This window comes from Equus caballus, chromosome 21 (genome assembly GCF_041296265.1).
Source record: "Equus caballus isolate H_3958 breed thoroughbred chromosome 21, TB-T2T, whole genome shotgun sequence".
NCBI lineage: Eukaryota > Metazoa > Chordata > Mammalia > Perissodactyla > Equidae > Equus > Equus caballus.
The window spans coordinates 62,186,010-62,207,432 of NC_091704.1; the positions used below are offsets into that span (position 1 = coordinate 62,186,010).

The 21,423-nt window shown below is 50.8% G+C and overlaps 2 long non-coding RNA genes across 2 annotated transcripts; both read right to left on the reverse strand.

The window, feature by feature from the left end:
• Positions 1-8,853: 8,853 nt before the first annotated feature.
• On the reverse strand, positions 8,854-13,552 carry LOC138919755 (uncharacterized). Its single transcript, XR_011430266.1, has 5 exons — positions 12,658-13,552; positions 12,141-12,251; positions 10,301-11,198; positions 9,286-9,601; positions 8,854-9,157 (listed from the first exon to the last, which is right to left on the reverse strand). It is a non-coding gene; the product is annotated as an uncharacterized lncRNA (long non-coding RNA).
• Positions 13,553-15,123: 1,571 nt separating this feature from the next.
• On the reverse strand, positions 15,124-20,077 carry LOC138919754 (uncharacterized). Its single transcript, XR_011430265.1, has 3 exons — positions 19,863-20,077; positions 19,346-19,456; positions 15,124-18,403 (listed from the first exon to the last, which is right to left on the reverse strand). It is a non-coding gene; the product is annotated as an uncharacterized lncRNA (long non-coding RNA).
• Between the last annotated feature and the right edge of the window lie 1,346 nt (positions 20,078-21,423).

Consider the following 21,423-nt stretch of genomic DNA (forward strand, 5'->3'; position numbering starts at 1 on the left):
TGGCACCACTCATCAGGCCATGTTGAGGCGGTGGCATCCCACATGCCACAACTAGAAGGACCTGCAACTAAGATATACATCTATGTACCAGTGGGATTTGGGGAGATAAAGCAGAAAAAAAAAAAGAAAAAGATTGGCAATGGTTGTTAGCTCAGGTGCCAATCTTTAAAAAAAAAAAAAAAATATATATATATATATACAGATCAAAATAAAGAAGTGAAAATCACTAATTCTGGGGAAAGACTGGGGCCTGGGAATGCAGGTTACAAAAAAAGACTGGTGGTTTTCATATAGTACTTTTAGTACTACATGATTTTTTAAAATACAATGTACATATTTTGATAGAACTGTAAGTTTGACGTTTAAATCGTTAGTCACATTTCTGCACATTATACTACCTGTAAATATGTTCATTGCAAAATTTTGGCAGAACCAAAGTCACACCTGGAAGTTACCTTTCTCAGTTAGCTGAAAATAGGACACAGGGTTAACCTGAAGTATGTTAGTAGTTTCCAAAGAAGGATGGATTAAAGCACTCCTAAAAACTACTGAAGTGTTTACAATTCAGACACACCTGGGGCACCTCTTCACATCCTGCTCTCCTGTAACTCTTGATATCCCCCAGGTCCTTGTGTGTCACCTGAGTTCAGGATTTATCTGCTCACAATTTCTAACGCACACTCTGGGAAACGTCTTTGGAAGAACACTGTCTAAAGTCGGTTATAAGATATTCAAATTTATAGTAAAACATCAGTGCACAGACTTTTTAAATACCTGCCACATGTCACCTTAGTCTACCACAGACAATCAAAACTACATCTTAAAGTCATTATTTTCTCCTGCAGTGCCACGTTTCTCTTGCCAGTTGAATTGTTTACAATACCAGCTGTAGGGATGGCCATATTTATATGGTTGAAATATATTTTATAAATGAGCCCACTGGGATCACTTCTAAAGGCTAGTCAAGATTTGCTCAGCTACATAAATAAATTGCTGTGTTATTGCCATGCCATAAGTTCAGAAATTACTCACAGTCCTAAACACATGCAATGCTTTTATGGGAGTTGAAAATATACCAATAACAAGACTCGTAAAACCACTGTTTTAGTGTTGCTCAAGGACGGGACCCTAGGAGTCCAGAGGAGGTAGTGACTACTCCAAATCAGGAAAGCAGTGGATGTTTCCTACGAAGCTATGAAAAGGTCAAGGAGGAGTAAAGACGTTTGACAGAGAGGGAATAACAAATGCAGAGGTGTGGACTGGTAAAAAGGCATGCCTGTGAATTATATTCAGATCATTGTGACGGGTTCACTGTTGTCAGAGTAAATGCTATATGAGTGAAGTGTCATGGGATAAACTTATTTAAGGGACTAACATGTGTTAAATACCTACTATATACAGATGCTACCCAGGATGCTTTGTCTATGACAAGTCGTTGAATTGGGATCAGATCATTGTACTTTATTAGGAAATAAAAATCAGCAAAGATTATTGAGAAGAGAAGTGATGAACAAGATTTATTTCTGGAAAAAAATGTTGGAGGCAGTAATGAGGCAAAAGTAAGCATGTGGGATATGGGAAATAAGTGTTTCAAAGGAAAAAACATTGCAAATCACTATTAATATAGTTTAATTATAAAACTTACAGCACAATCAGTAAAGAACGTCTATCAATACAGTAGGGATATAGAAGGAAGTAGATGAAAATGTAAATATCCTACAGTAAAAATCAAAGATAACTACAGATTTCTTTCTTTTAGTAATTGAGTTAAGTTTCTGAACAGTAAAATGCTGATGAAATATTTATGAAAATCATATTTTTAAGTTTAACTTTCAGAATATTTTCAGAGACTACATGTATTGCTTATTGCTGATAACAACAGAGATTAGTATTTTGGAATTCTAATCTTTAAACATCTCATTTGTAAGAAACGTTCAAAGGTAGTGTAAAACAAAAATTTCTATCGAAAGGAATTTTTTACATTTATTTGCAAAGTGAAATATCTCTTTAATGATGGTTTAACGTGAGTAACAACTGTGCTGTAATAGTATGAATAGTAAATAAATAATATGCTATTATTTTTGTTTAAAAATGTTGACTTAAAAATATTTAAATAACTGGAAATATTTAAAATAGTAAATATTAAAATATATAATTTTATATTTCTCCACATAGTTTCTTTTTCCTGTACTCTTCATTTCTTTGTGAAAATCCATATTCATCTGATAACATTTTCCTTCTGCCTGAAGAGCTTCCTTGACCAAGTACAAGCTTTCTTGTACTGCTGGCGATGAATCCTTCAGGTTTTGTAAGTCTGAAAAAGTCTTTTATTTTGTCCCCATTTAAAAGGTTTTGGGTTTTTTTTGCTGGATATAGAAATCTAGGAGGAAAAAATTTCTTTTCTTTCAGTATGTTAAAGATAACGCTCCATTTTCTGGTTTTTACTTACATTATTTTTGATGAATAAACTGCTGGCATCTTGTTTTCGTTTCCTAACACATTGTGTCGTTTATGGTTGACTTCTTTTATCGTTTTATTTTTATCACTGGTTCTGAAAAGTCTTATTATTGTGCCCCTTAATGTAACCGTCTTCCTCTCGTCCCCGTCACTCTCCTCTTCCTCCTCTCCACCCTCCACCTCCTGCTGCCTTGGCCTGACATTCTTAAGCTTAAGAACTACTTGGCTTTAAAGGTTCATCATTTTCATCAAATTTGGGAAATTTTGAGCTGTTATTTCTCCAGGTGTCTTTTCTCCTTTTCTCCATGGGTATGCCAATTATTCTTCATTACCCTTAATGAAGTTTTCTCACACTTACTGATTCTCTTCTTATTTTGTTTTTCATTTCTTGTTTTATGGGTTCTTGCTGTGTCTACATATTCACTAATCTTTTTTTCTGCAATATTGAATCCGCCATTCGTCCCATCCAATTTATTTTTCATCTCAAGCCTTGTGATTTTAATTTCTAGAAGACTGATTTTGGTTTATTCATAATGAATATGTCTATATTTAAATTTGGGCATTTGGAATGTCGTTTTAATAACTTTTTATTTTCCTTGTTTTCTAATTCTAACATGTGTATGATTTCTGGGACTACTTCAACAGATTGTTTTTTTTTCATCATCATGGGTCATATTTCCCTGTTTCTTTGCATGCCTTTTAAATTTTGATTCGTCGTCATATACTATCAATTTTATTTTGTTGAGTGAGTGCTAAATAAGTTTAGAGATACATTTATATGCTTTATAATATGTATATGCTTTAGCTTTTCTCTGGGATGAATTTAAATTAATTGATCATTTTTTATCTTGCTTTTAAAATTTGTTAGGTGAGGCCTGAACAATTTTTAGTCTAGGGTTCAATTATTACCCACTACTGAGATCAGAACCTTCTAAATACTTTACCAAATGGTTCATTATTTAACACATTTTCTAGTCTGGATGGTGGAAACGAGAAGCATTCCAGACCATGTGTAGTCCCAGAGGATGTTGTCGTCTTTAATTCTTTTAGGTAGTTTCCTCAGGTGAATGTATCGATCAGTAACCAGTTGAATATGCATGAGGCAGGGGTCTCTACATATCTCAAAAGTTCTCTGGTACTCTCTCTCTGTCCTATCTCTAGCTTCCTGGAATCACAACTCCGTCTCACCTCAGGGTCTGCAGGGCTCCATCTAGGTCATCCCTCCAAAGTTGCAGTCTGGAGACTCCCAAGGCAGTAAGCTGATACACTTTAGGATTCACACCACTTGTTCCCCATCTCTCAGGGGTCATCATCCTCTATTGCCTAATGTCTTGTAAACACTGAAAACTGTGGACATTTATTTTGTTCAGATTTTTGTTTGTTTGTTTGTTGTTTCAGTTGGAAGGAGAATTCTGCTTCCTATTATTCCCTCTTTGCCAGCAAAGGAAGTGCAAGAATTTTTGTGTTCATCTGTTAATTTACTTATAAGACAATATAATGTGTAAAATTACAAAATTTTGCCATGGGTATTATATCACATACAGATGTAACATTGTAAGAAAATACTATCATAAAAGATGGAGTGGTGGTAAATGAAACTGCTGCTGCGAGATTCTTAGATATTGCATTAACTCTAAATAGACAACCATAAGTTAAAAACGATTTTTATATCCTCAGAGCGATCACTAAAATATAAACAAACAAACCAACAAACCATGCGGTTTAGCAAAAAGCTAATAAAAGAAATTTAATGGAATATTAAAAATATCAATCATCCTAAAATAAGGCATGACAGTGGAAACAAAATAAAAAAATAAACTGAAAGGGAAGAAAAAGTAGCCCAACTGGATATTAAGTCCCCAAATAACAATAACTAAATTAAATATAGATGGACTAAACATGCCGATTACAAGGAAGAGATTATCATTAGATTTAAAAGAAGACAAGACCTACTATAAGCTATGCAGAGGAGATGCCCTTTAAAATAAAATGCAGATAGGTTGAAAGCAAAATGATGGATAAAAATTGAGCATAAGAAGACAGTAGTAGCCACAGTAAAATAAGTCAGAGTAGATATTCAGAGATAATACATATTAGCAAAGGCAAAGTCAAATATTTCAAAATGACAAAAGGATAATTCATAAGACATAATAAATATATTTTCATATGCTAGCAAACCTTCTTAATACATGTGACAAACACTGACAGATAATATTGTACAATATTCTAGTCAATTTATCAGCTTGGGGAGAAATGAGAGGAAAATCTGGCCAATACCAGATTGAATTATAAGTTAACGACAATATTCATATATTGCTGAAGCAAGCATGACTTGGTATACATAATTTGGAAATAATTGAGCAAGATTCAATCTAATTCAATTTTTGCATATTCAACAACTGAACAATTCAATTCCAGTTTCATGCATTAGAGACACATTCAAAGATTTCCATTGTAGTGCCCTTTGGAAGAAGAATTCAGAAATAACAAAAATGTCCATCACTAGGCGAATGAATGAATAAATTGCATTATCGTAATTTGCTTTAATGTCAAAAATGTTGAAATTAATAAGCTGTACATTTAACGTGGCTAGGTTTAAAAGTCAAAGTGTTGATCAAGAAATAAGTTGCCAGATTATACATTAAGAAGGATAGTATCAATATAAATAAAAGTAAAAATACACAACTCATTATTAATAGAAGCATACGATAGAGTAAGAAATTAGCAGCATGAATTGGAAACAAACATCCCAAATTCAGACTAATGTAACTTTGGGAAGCATGAAAAAATGAGGAATATAATTAGGGAAGGATTAAAAACTCTATTTCAGCTGTATCTGTAAAGGTTGAAATTTATATTAAAGAGATTTGGTGAAACAAATCAAAACAACATTATATTTTATTCTAGAATATACATGAGTATCTGTTATAATTTATTCCTTACTATGTGTAAATAAAAACGTTTTAAAGTTTTTATAACTAAATGCACACATTTCAATGGAATTAGAAAGAGAACTAACGGTAAAAGAAAAGTATCATCTTGAGAGTCATAAGCAGAACTTAGCAAGCGTAAAGGAATTTGGTGTGTATCCACTCATCATCTATTTGAGAAAATGGAACTTGGTGATGCAGACAACTATTTAAAAAGATTGGTGATGGCCTAATGTATTTTAATTTTTCAATACATATATGTATTATAATTGTAACCAGAAAGTAAGCAGTTATTTTATTTTCTTGAGGAAAAATAGACATATGATATTATGTTAGCTTAATGAAAATTGGAAATGGTCCTACCTCGTTTGTCTTCCTCTTGCCGCTTCAACTATGACTATTTTCTTTCGAAACCACCACATAGTGCTTCCTTACATCTAATGACACAGTGTGTGTGTGTGTGTGTGTGTGTGGAGGGTCTGGGTGCAGCCAAGGTCCCAGCTTTGAGACTGAGGCAGAAACAACTCCTCTTTCTTGCCTGTTCTGCATCCTGCATAAGCTGTTGTGTCTCTCAGGGCCTGTCGGCCTCCTGTCTGCACACTGGGGAGGACTGGAGCGTGGACTTGCTAGAGATGTCCTCTGGCATGTGTCCTACCTTAGAGGACAATACCTCTCAAACTAGAGGCATGTGTCACTTGCAGGCAATGGCTCCCAGCTCGTGTTTCTTCCTCTTGCCACTTGCCCTGTGTCTACTTCTCTTCGGATGCCACGTTAGAGGCCATTTTTGCATCCAAGGTCAATGTGTGTGTGTGTGTGTGTGTGTGTGTGTGTGTGTTTGTGTGCTCAGGTTGTGGAGGCCAAGAAGAAAACAGCTCCCACAAAAGGGAGGGATTGGCAAGAGCTTCTCAAGATCTCATGGTTACTAGTTTCAGAAGCCAACCCTCCGGGTGGGGTTCCAGTCTTGCCCTAGAAGGTCAGAACACACACTTACCCATTGGACTCTCCCTGTCATGGGCCGTTCCCTACCCCTCTAGGGGCCTCAGTTTCCAAATTTTCCAGTGAGAGATTCAATTCAGGACTGCATAGGCATGAGCTCAGAAGAGAGGTGGCCACCACTCCCTCCACCCTAGGTGTGATGTGGGCAGAGCTACAGTCAAGGGTGCCCCTGACCTGGGCTCCTCCTCAAACAAGAACTGACCAAATGCCCGTCTACGCTGCCGAATACTCCCCCTCACCACTACGCCATCTGCAGATCTGTATGCACTTCCACCAACACAGCCTTCTCCAGAGCCCCCGGGGAATGCCTGTGTGCAGCCAGAGCCCCAGCATTGAGGACGCAGAGCTGGCTTCCTCCATGGCTCCACCTTCTTCGTCATCTGGGATTCTGGGCAAGGCATTGAAGTTCTGCGGTCTTCTCCTTCTCCCCTCACTGGCCACCCGGGATCAGGACTTCCTGGTCTAGACCTCCTGGTGTAACCCCCTCCTCTTGAGTGGGGACTCAGTTGAGCGATTCCACAGAGGATGGCAAAGCGATGCCATGTCACTACTGAGATTTGGATGTGGTCAGTGGCCACTTTCGTGTTTCCTCTGACCAGATGGCCTCTCCCTGTGTCATGGGACTGGGAAGAGGGGGCACCCTCGTCTTATTCCTGATCTTGGAGGGAGAGCTGGTATCCTTTCAGCATTGTGCATGATGGTAGCTGTGGGCTGGTCACAGGTGGCTCTTAGTCTGTGGAGGTATGTTCTTTCTAGGCTCAATTTGTTGAGTGTTTATGATCAAAACATGTGTACTCTGAGAAATGCTGATTCTGCTTCAATGGAGAAGAGCATGTGACTCTTACCTTTTCATCCTATGAATGTGGTGCCTGTCATTTACTGACCGAACCATCCTCCCATCCCAGCGATAAATTCCGCTTGACCATGGTGGAGGACGTTTGTGCTGTTAGTAGCGTTTGGCTGAGGGGGACTGGGTGGGCCCTTCTCTGCTCCATGGGTCGCTGCCTGGTCCTCCGAGGGCCTCCCTTCCGTCCTGTCTACCTCCCTCCTTCAGACATCACGTCCAGTGTCTCGGGACTCTCTCCTTTCCCAAACAAGGCTCCAACTGCATCAACAAAGCGTAGATATTCGAAAAGGCAGCTGACACCTAAAGAGAGTGTCTAAACTGCCTCCACGAAACTCTGTATCAAGGCATCACTTCTAAAGACAAATCGAGATGCGTGGACACAGACAGACACTACGGGACAATTATGAGAGTGAAGAAGGGTCCAATTGTTCACCCCTGGGTTGCCTCGGTGGGTGTGCTGTGTGGCCGCTGAGAACGCGCAAGGGGATAGGTGTGACTACTCATAGCCCACTGTGGGGCATCAGGTACCACGAAGGAACAGCCCCAGGCTCCTTCCCGCAACAAACCCTCAAACACCCACACACCCACACCCCCGTCACACACACACACACACACACACACACACACTCTCCCCCCCCGGCACCGGAGCTCAATGAAGAGCACTGAAAAGCTGGCCACCCCTTGTTATGGGCACTTGTTTCTTGGTTTTTATTGTTTTCCTTCTGGTCTGGGGCTTTTATAAATTGCTGGATGGTAGAGGAGCGGTTTTTTCTCACGGTGGTAGAATTCAGTTGCAGTTACAGCCTGTCGCCACCAGATGGGGGTCGTGAGCAGCGTGTTAGCTCTCCGCCTTGGGGCAAGATGGCTGCGCCCACTGGCTTCGCTGGGGGGGAGGGGCTGTTACTCACACGAGCAGGTCAGGGTTCAGATCAGTTCTGTTCTCTGGTCTCCCAAGGCCCTTGAATTTTGGGGTCCCCGCAGACGGAAGCTTGCCCCCCGCCCACCTCCCCACCCGTCAGCGGGTCTCCACTGAATCAGCGGCAGGAGTCCTGGATGATCCTCCGGTGGCGCGGCCCCTCCCACGCTCCTTCCCTATCCGCAGCCATCACAGACTCTAGGGGAGGGAGCGATTTTCTCTCCTACCGTTGTGGCGCCTCCGAAGGTGTAAAGCTAGGTTTATGATCTTCTCCTTCTTGGTATTGTAGGTCTCTAATGAGCTGGCATTATGTTTATTCTCTGAAATTCAGTTCTTCCAATCTTTTGTTGTATTTTGAAGGGGAGAGAATCCCGGGTCAGCTCACGCCGCCATTTTGCTCCGCCCACCCTCACCGAAAACCGTTATTTCAAATTAAAACATGCGGAGTCACTCACCTCACACCAGACCCAGCCAGGCGCAGAAGGCCACCTCTGGAAGGCTGGCACTTCCAGGCAAACTCCGAGGAGGGAAACGCACGGAGTCCGAGAGAAGGAAACGCAGTGGCTACCAGGGACTTGCGGTTGGAAGAAGGGAGACTGACTGCTTCCCAGGGACAGGGTTTCTCTTGGATAAAAATGGGCGGGAACTAGATGAGGATGACGTTGGTGTGACCTTGTGAGTGTACTTCATGCCACTTCAGCGAACAGTTTAAAAAAATCCAAGAATTAAACTTTATTGAACTGACGAGATAAAATACAGGGAAAGGTCAAGTAAAGAAAAGCCAAAAACAAAACTTTAAAAACCACGCAATGGATAGGGGAAGGCAAGGATTCTCCAGGGCTGCAGCTCAGGAGCTGAGGGTAGTGGCTGGGATGCTGCAAGTGCTTGCTGAAGGTCTTGAGCCGGCTGTGGCTCGGAAGATGCCTGTGCGGCTCTGAGCTGGGGTGGGCACGAGAGGGAGAGATGGTGCTCGATGTGCAGGGTCTTCTGGATCTTTCGGTGGAGCTGCAGCTGGAGAGGGAAGAAGAGAAAATGCCACCAACATGACCGCCTGCCCAAGTCTCTCCAAAGGAAGGAAGCCTCTGCCGCCAATCAAGGAGTCTCAGTCCAAGAACCAAGCCCCCAAAGGCTTCCCAGACCTGAGTCCGCGGGAAGAGTGATCTGAGCCCGCCCGTTGCTCCCAGCCGAACCCCAGCCTCTGGAGACTCTGCTCTGGGGGGCGCAGCGTCATCCCCTCTGCACACGCCCACGTCCTCCTCAGCCTCAGTCTCGGCATCAGTGTGCTCAGGGTGCTCCAGCTGGGAAAGAAGAACGCGGGCACGGTGCTCCAGCTCCGAGACAGGCATATTAAGACCAACGTAGGCCAAGAGCATTTCCAGGCTGGGAACATCTGGGGGCTGGATAAAATCCTCAGGGTACCGTTGGAGCCAGGTGCCCAGAATGAAGGAGATGGCCCTGAGGACAGACAGGTGGGCAGCAGAGTCAGAGAAGGGTCGTTTCCTTGCACACTGGCCTCCCGGGCATCTCTGTAGTGCTCAGGGCTCCTGGGCCTCCGCTCCTGGCTGTCCAGGGGCCAGTCCTACTTGGCATCCACCTCCAATCTGGCAGTCTTGGCAGAGGTGGGCCAGGTCACCAAGGAGGGGCTAGGAAAACGCTTTTGCAAGGGAGAGCCCTGTGCGATGGTGGCGTCACCTCTCCTAGTCCTCAGGGAAGCCTGACACACTGCTTGGAGCATCTCTCTGCCCACTGCCCACTGGAACGTCAGCTCCGTGAGGGCAGGGAACGGTGCGGTCCCCTCTTTTCATTGCCCTCCCTGGCACACAGGAGCTGCTCCCAGAATATCTGACCAGTGAGGGAACAGCGCACATTGTCTCCCGCCCAGGCTTCCCAGGGCCCTCCTCTTGCCTCCAGCTTTCCCTCCTGGGCCTACGTGCTGCCCAGTTCACCAAGTGTCCCATGAGGGTCATGCTCCCCTGCCCCGAATCTCTACCAGGGAGGGGCTTATGTGGCCCCGGAGCACTCCCCGAGCCCCCTGAGCAGGAGCTGAACACCCGCTGTTGAGGTTCTAGCAGATGAGTGAGCGGGACGCTGCAGGCAACTGCCCTCCAAGTGTGGACGCTGGGCGCCCTCCTAGGGATTCCAAAGCCCACTCACTTTTTCAGTTGGTCCAGGGGTCCGCCGTCCTCATCGCAGTAAGGAAGGACGCAACCGTATCAGGAAGACACAGGAGGACGTCACACGGACTGGACTGTGGATCAGGCCTGCCTGAGAAGCCTAGCGGCGCTGTCTGACTCCCGACGAGAATGGAGCCCTGGAGGGCACGGCTGCCGCCCGCTCTGTGCACGGGATTATGGTCGGTGCCTAGAAAACGTTCTGCACCTAGTGGGGACCTCTCTCTGTGTGTGATGAAGGAGGGAGCTCCAACCGGCCCCTCACTCCTGCTTGGGCGGGTCGGGGGCCTCGGCTCAGCCCAGGGATGGCTGCTCTGGCTTCACCCAGGTCAGGGACCTAGAAGGGCTCTCCCGTCTCCTTTTCCAATCGGAAGACGACAACTCAGTCCAATTCCCGGGGCCGGTGAGGGATGAGGCAGAGGCTTCGCCATAGGGAAGAGGAGTATCCTCAATGAGCACAACCACAGCCCCCGCTCCAGTCGACCCTCCCAGAGGGCTAGGCTTCTCGAAAAGCCTTTGCGTGCAGCACCTCCTTGAGTCCCTACAATATCCCCTGGAGGCTGATCCTCTGTTCACCCTGCCTTGCAGAGAGCAAACCGAGGCTCCGAGAGGTGCCGTGACATCCCAAGGCTCACAGCTAGTAGGTGGCTGAATGCCCACGGTGCTACGGAGGGGCACGGCACTCACCTTTGAAACAGAAGCTCCAGCACCTGTTGTGTGGTGGCAAAACCTCTGTATGTGCACAGGAAGCTGCGGACATTGGCGGTGTCGCCATCCAGGAAGGCGGGCACCAGGTGCTCCACTCGATTCTGCCGCGTTGCAGCCTGCACGGTCCACACCAGGCGGGACGCTTTGCTCTTCGCTCGGGATGGATTTTCAGCCTGGGGTCGGACAGAGGGGGCACTTGCCATCAGAGGCCGCACCACTCCTGGGCCCCAGGAGTGTCGGGGCCTGGAGGTCAGACCGAATGCCCAAGCCCTCGGTGACTTGTGGCCAGAAGTGGGAATCATTGCCCAGGGCAGGGAAGAATTCTCGGGATTCCAAGTAGGATGTGAGGTGGAGAAGGATTCAAGCTCTTGGTCTCCTAGGTCTTTGTGCTGGCAGAGAAGTGACAGCCCCTCCCTGGATGAAGAGCATCATCCCTGGGGTGGCTGAACGACGGCCCATTCTAGAGAGGAGAGCACAGAGGCTTTTCGTGAGCTGGGAGGGATCAGGACAGGAGGACAGGCAGGGTGACCAGGGCGGTGCTGTGGAAATGGCAACAGAAGGTGCCGGCTCAGTGAAGGGCTGAATCACGGGGCTAACGGGTCTCCCTTCTGGAAAGTTGTGCAGCCTGCTGAGGCCCGACGCCCTGACCTCGAGAGGCCACGTGGACGTGTTCCCCTGGACAGCAAAGGCAGAGGAACAGAAAGAACACTGTGAGCCCCATGTCCTTTTGGGCAAAAGCATGCCTATCCATCAGGAGGCTGCGTCCGACTGGGAGACGGTGGGGAAGGATTGTCAGGCCACGTGGACATATGAGCCTGGGAGTTGAAACAGGAAAATCTCTACCAAACACGAATGTGCTCTTGAATGCCCGTGAGCTGATGTGCTAGAAATGTCTCTTCACTGCTACACCCCTGTGGACAGGGACGTCTCCTCTGGCCAAGACAGGGGCCGGGCCCGCAGGGGAAGGTTGGGGGAAGAGATGGGGATTCAGATTCCTTTGGGAGCAGGGCTCCAGGCAGGAGCCCCGGGCCTGTCTCAGGGCCTTCGAAGACCTGGGGTCCTCAGCGCTGTCTTGGGGGCCCTGGGGGTTGGGTCTCCCCGGCACCTGCACTCACCCTGAGCCGGCCCTGGCCTCAGTTGGCAGTGTGGGGCACCTTCCTTTCCTGCAGGGTGATGGAGTCGAGGGCGCCGTTGCTCAGCTGCTGGCCCGTCTCCTGAGTGACGCTCTGGAAAGACAGTGCCCGGCAGCCAGGCGGCAAGCCTCAGAGACCCGACTGGCTGTCTTTGCTGGCGCTCACACCTCTGTGACTCTCTCCACTCTGGACACACATAGCCCGCCCCACAGTCCACACAGACCTCCACCCAGGAGGGTAACACATGGCAGCCTGAGGGCCTGTGATTAGGAGGCCCCTTAGGAGTCCCCTTTCAGTCCTGACAGCCCCGTCCTGGCTTGGGAACGTGATGGGAAAAGCAGGTGATCCACTGCCCACCAACCTTCTCCGGCCAAGGGCAGATCCTGCCCACGTGTCCCTCTGGCCCCCACACTCACGAGGACGGGAAGAGGGCTGCCCTGGGAGGGCTCGGGGAGCTGGTCTGGCCTAGATCGGGCTGATCTAGGCTTCCTCATGTTACCTGAGAGGACCTCCTGCCAAAGGTCCGGCGGTGGGGGGCATGGGAGCTGAGCCAGCGTCCACAACGTCTCCAAAGGTTCTCCCTCCGGGGTTTCCGGGAACCAGAGCCCTGGTCAGGCGGGAGAAAGCAGGAGAACATGTTTCTCTATCAAGGGTCTCCAGCCAAGTGAGCTGGCTTTGCGCATGTTGCTGCCCTGTTGCGGGGGTTCCAAGTTCTGTCGGGGCCTGTTGTCAAGGAAGTGACCTCATTTCCTGCAGTGCCCTTACCTGAGTGCCCCCCTCAGATACCACCCATGCAAACAGTCCTCTGGCCATGGCCTTGCTCACACCCCTTCTCCATGCGACGTCGTATGCGTACCCAGGAACATCAACACACCCGTCTCCCAGGCTCCCTAAAGGGTGAGGGTGCAGCCGAGGTCCCAGCTTGGAGACTGACGCAGAAACAACTCCTCTTTCTTACCTGTTCTGCATCCTGCATAAGCCCTTGTGTCTCTCAGGGCCTGTCGGCCTCCTGTCCGCACACTGGGGAGGACTGGAGCGTGGACTTGCTAGAGATGTCCTCTGGCATGTGTCCTACCTTAGAGGACAACACCTCTCAAACTGGAGGCGTGTGTCACTGGCAGGCAATGCCTCCCACCTCGTGTTTCTTCCTCTTGCCACTTGCCCTGTGTCTGCTTCTCTTAGGATCCCACCTTAGAGGCCATTTTTGCATACAAGGTCAAGGTTTGTGTGTGTGTGTGTGTGTGTGTGTGTGTGTGTGTGTGTTTGTGTGCTCAGGTTGTGGAGGCCAAGAGGAAAACAGCTCCCACAAAAGGGAGGGATTGTCAAGAGCTTCTCAGGATCTCATGGTTCCTAGTTTCAGATGCCAACCCTCCGGGTGAGGTTCCAGTCTTGCCCTAGAAGGTCAGAACACACACTTACCCATTGGACTCACCCTGTCTTGGCCGTTCCCTACCCCTCTAGGGGCCTCAGTTTTCCAATTTTCCAGTGAGAGATTCAATTCAGGACTGCATAGGCATGAGCTCAGAAGAGAGGTGGCCACCACTCCCTCCACCCTAGGTGTGATGTGGGCAGAGCTACAGTCAAGGGTGCCCCTGACCTGGGCTCCTCCTCAAACAAGAACTGACCAAATGCCCGTCTACGCTGCCGAATACTCCCCCTCACCACTACGCCATCTCCAGATCTGTATGCACTTCCACCAACACAGCCTTCTCCAGAGCCCCCGGGGAATGCCTGTGTGCAGCCAGTGCCCCAGCCTTGAGGACGCAGAGCTGGCTTCCTCCCTGGCTCCACCTTCTTCGTCATCTGGGATTCTGGGCAAGGCATTGAAGTTCTGGGGTCTTCTCCTTCTCCCCTCACTGGCCACCCGGGATCAGGACTTCCTGGTCTAGACCTCCTGGTGTAACCCCCTCCTCTTGAGTGGGGACTCAGTTGAGCGATTCCACAGAGGATGGCAAAGCGATGCCATGTCACTACTGAGATTTGGATGTGGTCAGTGGCCACTTTCGTGTTTCCTCTGACCAGATGGCCTCTCCCTGTGTCATGGGACTGGGAAGAGGGGGCACCCTCGTCTTATTCCTGATCTTGGAGGGAGAGCTGGTATCCTTTCAGCATTGTGCATGATGGTAGCTGTGGGCTGGTCACAGGTGGCTCTTAGTCTGTGGAGGTATGTTCTTTCTAGGCTCAATTTGTTGAGTGTTTATGATCAAAACATGTGTACTCTGAGAAATGCTGATTCTGCTTCAATGGAGAAGAGCATGTGACTCTTACCTTTTCATCCTATGAATGTGGTGCCTGTCATTTACTGACCGAACCATCCTCCCATCCCAGCGATAAATTCCGCTTGACCATGGTGGAGGACGTTTGTGCTGTTAGTAGCGTTTGGCTGAGGGGGACTGGGTGGGCCCTTCTCTGCTCCATGGGTCGCTGCCTGGTCCTCCGAGGGCCTCCCTTCCGTCCTGTCTACCTCCCTCCTTCAGACATCACGTCCAGTGTCTCGGGACTCTCTCCTTTCCCAAACAAGGCTCCAACTGCATCAACAAAGCGTAGATATTCGAAAAGGCAGCTGACACCTAAAGAGAGTGTCTAAACTGCCTCCACGAAACTCTGTATCAAGGCATCACTTCTAAAGACAAATCGAGATGCGTGGACACAGACAGACACTACGGGACAATTATGAGAGTGAAGAAGGGTCCAATTTTTCACCCCTGGGTTGCTTCGGTGGGTGTGCCGTGTGGCCGCTGAGAACGCGCAAGGGGATAGGTGTGACTACTCATAGCCCACTGTGGGGCATCAGGTACCACGAAGGAACAGCCCCAGGCTCCTTCCAGCAACAAACCCTCAAACACCCACACACCCACACCCCCGTCACACACACACACACACACACACACACACACACACACTCCCCCCCGGCACCGGAGCTCAATGAAGAGCACTGAAAAGCTGGCCACCCCTTGTTATGGGCACTTGTTTCTTGGTTTTTATTGTTTTCCTTCTGGTCTGGGGCTTTTATAAATTGCTGGATGGTAGAGGAGCGGTTTTTTCTCACGGTGGTAGAATTCAGTTGCAGTTACAGCCTGTCGCCACCAGATGGGGGTCGTGAGCAGCGTGTTAGCTCTCCGCCTTGGGGCAAGATGGCTGCGCCCACTGGCTTCGCTGGGGGGGAGGGGCTGTTACTCACACGAGCAGGTCAGGGTTCAGATCAGTTCTGTTCTCTGGTCTCCCAAGGCCCTTGAATTTTGGGGTCCCCGCAGACGGAAGCTTGCCCCCCGCCCACCTCCCCACCCGTCAGCGGGTCTCCACTGAATCAGCGGCAGGAGTCCTGGATGATCCTCCGGTGGCGCGGCCCCTCCCACGCTCCTTCCCTATCCGCAGCCATCACAGACTCTAGGGGAGGGAGCGATTTTCTCTCCTACCGTTGTGGCGCCTCCGAAGGTGTAAAGCTAGGTTTATGATCTTCTCCTTCTTGGTATTGTAGGTCTCTAATGAGCTGGCATTATGTTTATTCTCTGAAATTCAGTTCTTCCAATCTTTTGTTGTATTTTGAAGGGGAGAGAATCCCGGGTCAGCTCACGCCGCCATTTTGCTCCGCCCACCCTCACCGAAAACCGTTATTTCAAATTAAAACATGCGGAGTCACTCACCTCACACCAGACCCAGCCAGGCGCAGAAGGCCACCTCTGGAAGGCTGGCACTTCCAGGCAAACTCCGAGGAGGGAAACGCACGGAGTCCGAGAGAAGGAAACGCAGTGGCTGCCAGGGACTTGCGGTTGGAAGAAGGGAGACTGACTGCTTCCCAGGGACAGGGTTTCTCTTGGATAAAAATGGGCGGGAACTAGATGAGGACGACGTTGGTGTGACCTTGTGAGTGTACTTCATGCCACTTCAGCGAACAGTTTAAAAAAATCCAAGAATTAAACTTTATTGAACTGACGAGATAAAAATACAGGGAAAGGTCAAGTAAAGAAAAGCCAAAAACAAAACTTTAAAAACCACGCAATGGATAGGGGAAGGCAAGGATTCTCCAGGGCTGCAGCTCAGGAGCTGAGGGTAGTGGCTGGGATGCTGCAAGTGCTTGCTGAAGGTCTTGAGCCGGCTGTGGCTCGGAAGATGCCTGTGCGGCTCTGAGCTGGGGTGGGCACGAGAGGGAGAGATGGTGCTCGATGTGCAGGGTCTTCTGGATCTTTCGGTGGAGCTGCAGCTGGAGAGGGAAGAAGAGAAAATGCCACCAACATGACCGCCTGCCCAAGTCTCTCCAAAGGAAGGAAGCCTCTGCCGCCAATCAAGGAGTCTCAGTCCAAGAACCAAGCCCCCAAAGGCTTCCCAGACCTGAGTCCGCGGGAAGAGTGATCTGAGCCCGCCCGTTGCTCCCAGCCGAACCCCAGCCTCTGGAGACTCTGCTCTGGGGGGCGCAGCGCCATCCCCTCTGCACACGCCCACGTCCTCCTCAGCCTCAGTCTCGGCATCAGTGTGCTCAGGGTGCTCCAGCTGGGAAAGAAGAACGCGGGCACGGTGCTCCAGCTCCGAGACAGGCATATTAAGACCAACGTAGGCCAAGAGCATTTCCAGGCTGGGAACATCTGGGGGCTGGATAAAATCCTCAGGGTACCGTTGGAGCCAGGTGCCCAGAATGAAGGAGATGGCCCTGAGGACAGACAGGTGGGCAGCAGAGTCAGAGAAGGGTCGTTTCCTTGCACACTGGCCTCCCGGGCATCTCTGTAGTGCTCAGGGCTCCTGGGCCTCCGCTCCTGGCTGTCCAGGGGCCAGTCCTACTTGGCATCCACCTCCAATCTGGCAGTCTTGGCAGAGGTGGGCCAGGTCACCAAGGAGGGGCTAGGAAAACGCTTTTGCAAGGGAGAGCCCTGTGCGATGGTGGCGTCACCTCTCCTAGTCCTCAGGGAAGCCTGACACACTGCTTGGAGCATCTCTCTGCCCACTGCCCACTGGAACGTCAGCTCCGTGAGGGCAGGGAACGGTGCGGTCCCCTCTTTTCATTGCCCTCCCTGGCACACAGGAGCTGCTCCCAGAATATCTGACCAGTGAGGGAACAGCGCACATTGTCTCCCGCCCAGGCTTCCCAGGGCCCTCCTCTTGCCTCCAGCTTTCCCTCCTGGGCCTACGTGCTGCCCAGTTCACCAAGTGTCCCATGAGGGTCATGCTCCCCTGCCCCGAATCTCTACCAGGGAGGGGCTTATGTGGCCCCGGAGCACTCCCCGAGCCCCCTGAGCAGGAGCTGAACACCCGCTGTTGAGGTTCTAGCAGATGAGTGAGCGGGACGCTGCAGGCAACTGCCCTCCAAGTGTGGACGCTGGGCGCCCTCCTAGGGATTCCAAAGCCCACTCACTTTTTCAGTTGGTCCAGGGGTCCGCCGTCCTCATCGCAGTAAGGAAGGACGCAACCGTATCAGGAAGACACAGGAGGACGTCACACGGACTGGACGGTGGATCAGGCCTGCCTGAGAAGCCTAGCGGCGCTGTCTGACTCCCAACGAGAATGGAGCCCTGGAGGGCATGGCTGCCGCCCGCTCTGTGCACGGGATTATGGTCGGTGCCTAGAAAACGTTCTGCACCTAGTGGGGACCTCTCTCTGTGTGTGATGAAGGAGGGAGCTCCAACCGGCCCCTCACTCCTGCTTGGGCGGGTCGGGGGCCTCGGCTCAGCCCAGGGATGGCTGCTCTGGCTTCACCCAGGTCGGGGACCTAGAAGGGCTCTCCCGTCTCCTTTTCCAATGAGAAGACGACAACTCCGTCCAAGTCCACGGGGACGGTGAGGGATGAGGCAGAGGCTTCGCCATAGGGAAGAGGAGTATCCTCAATGAGCACAACCACAGCCCCTCCGCTCCAGTCGACCCTCCCAGAGGGTTAGGCTTCTCGAGAAGCCTTTGCAGGCAGCACCTCCTTGAGTCCCTACAATATCCCCAGGAGGCTGATCCTCTGTTCACCCCGCCTTGCAGAGAGCAAACCGAGGCTCCGAGAGGTGCCGTGACATCCCAAGGCTCACAGCTAGTAGGTGGCTGAATGCCCACGGTGCTGCGGAGGGGCACGGCACTCACCTTTGAAACAGAAGCTCCAGCACCTGTTGTGTGGTGGCAAAACCTCTGTATGTGCACAGGAAGCTGCGGACATTGGCGGTGTCGCCATCCAGGAAGGCGGGCACCAGGTGCTCCACTCGATTCTGCCGCGTTGCAGCCTGCACGGTCCACACCAGGCGGGACGCTTTGCTCTTCGCTCGGGATGGATTTTCAGCCTGGGGTCGGACAGAGGGGGCACTTGCCATCAGAGGCCGCACCACTCCTGGGCCCCAGGAGTGTCGGGGCCTGGAGGTCAGACCGAATGCCCAAGCCCTCGGTGACTTGTGGCCAGAAGTGGGCATCATTGCCCAGGGCAGGGAAGAATTCTCGGGATTCCAAGTAGGATGTGAGGTGGAGAAGGATTCAAGCTCTTGGTCTCCTAGGTCTTTGTGCTGGCAGAGAAGTGACAGCCCCTCCCTGGATGAAGAGCATCATCCCTGGGGTGGCTGACCGACGGCCCATTCTAGAGAGGAGAGCACAGAGGCTTTTCGTGGGCTGGGAGGGATCAGGACAGGAGGACAGGCAGGGTGACCAGGGCGGTGCTGTGGAAATGGCAACAGAAGGTGCCGGTTCAGTGAAGGGCTGAATCACGGGGCTAACGGGTCTCCCTTCTGGAAAGTTGTGCAGCCTGCTGAGGCCCGACGCCCTGACCTCGAGAGGCCACGTGGACGTGTTCCCCTGGACAGCAAAGGCAGAGGAACAGAAAGAACACTGTGAGCCCCATGTCCTTTTGGGCAAAAGCATGCCTATCCATCAGGAGGCTGCGTCCGACTGGGAGACGGTGGGGAAGGATTGTCAGGCCACGTGGACATATGAGCCTGGGAGTTGAAACAGGAAAATCTCTACCAAACACGAATGTGCTCTTGAATGCCCGTGAGCTGATGTGCTAGAAATGTCTCTTCACTGCTACACCCCTGTGGACAGGGACGTCTCCTCTGGCCAAGACAGGGGCCGGGCCCGCAGGGGAAGGTTGGGGGAAGAGATGGGGATTCAGATTCCTTTGGGAGCAGGGCTCCAGGCAGGAGCCCCGGGCCTGTCTCAGGGCCTTCGAAGACCTGGGGTCCTCAGCGCTGTCTTGGGGGCCCTGGGGGTTGGGTCTCCCCGGCACCTGCACTCACCCTGAGCCGGCCCTGGCCTCAGTTGGCAGTGTGGGGCACCTTCCTTTCCTGCAGGGTGATGGAGTCGAGGGCGCCGTTGCTCAGCTGCTGGCCCGTCTCCTGAGTGACGCTCTGGAAAGACAGTGCCCGGCAGCCAGGCGGCAAGCCTCAGAGACCCGACTGGCTGTCTTTGCTGGCGCTCACACCTCTGTGACTCTCTCCACTCTGGACACACATAGCCCGCCCCACAGTCCACACAGACCTCCACCCAGGAGGGTAACACATGGCAGCCTGAGGGCCTGTGATTAGGAGGCCCCTTAGGAGTCCCCTTTCAGTCCTGACAGCCCCGTCCTGGCTTGGGAACGTGATGGGAAAAGCAGGTGATCCACTGCCCACCAACCTTCTCCGGCCAAGGGCAGATCCTGCCCACGTGTCCCTCTGGCCCCCACACTCACGAGGACGGGAAGAGGGCTGCCCTGGGAGGGCTCGGGGAGCTGGTCTGGCCTAGATCGGGCTGATCTAGGCTTCCTCATGTTACCTGAGAGGACCTCCTGCCAAAGGTCCGGCGGTGGGGGGCATGGGAGCTGAGCCAGCGTCCACAACGTCTCCAAAGGTTCTCCCTCCGGGGTTTCCGGGAACCAGAGCCCTGGTCAGGCGGGAGAAAGCAGGAGAACATGTTTCTCTATCAAGGGTCTCCAGCCAAGTGAGCTGGCTTTGCGCATGTTGCTGCCCTGTTGCGGGGGTTCCAAGTTCTGTCGGGGCCTGTTGTCAAGGAAGTGACCTCATTTCCTGCAGTGCCCTTACCTGAGTGCCCCCCTCAGATACCACCCATGCAAACAGTCCTCTGGCCATGGCCTTGCTCACACCCCTTCTCCATGCGACGTCGTATGCGTACCCAGGAACATCAACACACCCGTCTCCCAGGCTCCCTAAAGGATGAGGGTGCAGCCGAGGTCCCAGCTTGGAGACTGACGCAGAAACAACTCCTCTTTCTTACCTGTTCTGCATCCTGCATAAGCCCTTGTGTCTCTCAGGGCCTGTCGGCCTCCTGTCCGCACACTGGGGAGGACTGGAGCGTGGACTTGCTAGAGATGTCCTCTGGCATGTGTCCTACCTTAGAGGACAACACCTCTCAAACTGGAGGCGTGTGTCACTGGCAGGCAATGCCTCCCACCTCGTGTTTCTTCCTCTTGCCACTTGCCCTGTGTCTGCTTCTCTTAGGATCCCACCTTAGAGGCCATTTTTGCATCCAATGTCAAGGTTTGTGTGTGTGTGTGTGTGTGTGTGTGTGTGTGTGTGTTTGTGTGCTCAGGTTGTGGAGGCCAAGAGGAAAACAGCTCCCACAAAAGGGAGGGATTGTCAAGAGCTTCTCAGGATCTCATGGTTCCTAGTTTCAGATGCCAACCCTCCGGGTGAGGTTCCAGTCTTGCCCTAGAAGGTCAGAACACACACTTACCCATTGGACTCACCCTGTCTTGGCCGTTCCCTACCCCTCTAGGGGCCTCAGTTTTCCAATTTTCCAGTGAGAGATTCAATTCAGGACTGCATAGGCATGAGCTCAGAAGAGAGGTGGCCACCACTCCCTCCACCCTAGGTGTGATGTGGGCAGAGCTACAGTCAAGGGTGCCCCTGACCTGGGCTCCTCCTCAAACAAGAACTGAGCAAATGCCCGTCTACGCTGCCGAATACTCCCCCTCACCACTACGCCATCTCCAGATCTGTATGCACTTCCACCAACACAGCCTTCTCCAGAGCCCCCGGGGAATGCCTGTGTGCAGCCAGAGCCCCAGCCTTGAGGACGCAGAGCTGGCTTCCTCCCTGGCTCCACCTTCTTCGTCATCTGGGATTCTGGGCAAGGCATTGAAGTTCTGGGGTCTTCTCCTTCTCCCCTCACTGGCCACCCGGGATCAGGACTTCCTGGTCTAGACCTCCTGGTGTAACCCCCTCCTCTTGAGTGGGGACTCAGTTGAGCGATTCCACAGAGGATGGCAAAGCGATGCCATGTCACTACTGAGATTTGGATGTGGTCAGTGGCCACTTTCGTGTTTCCTCTGACCAGATGGCCTCTCCCTGTGTCATGGGACTGGGAAGAGGGGGCA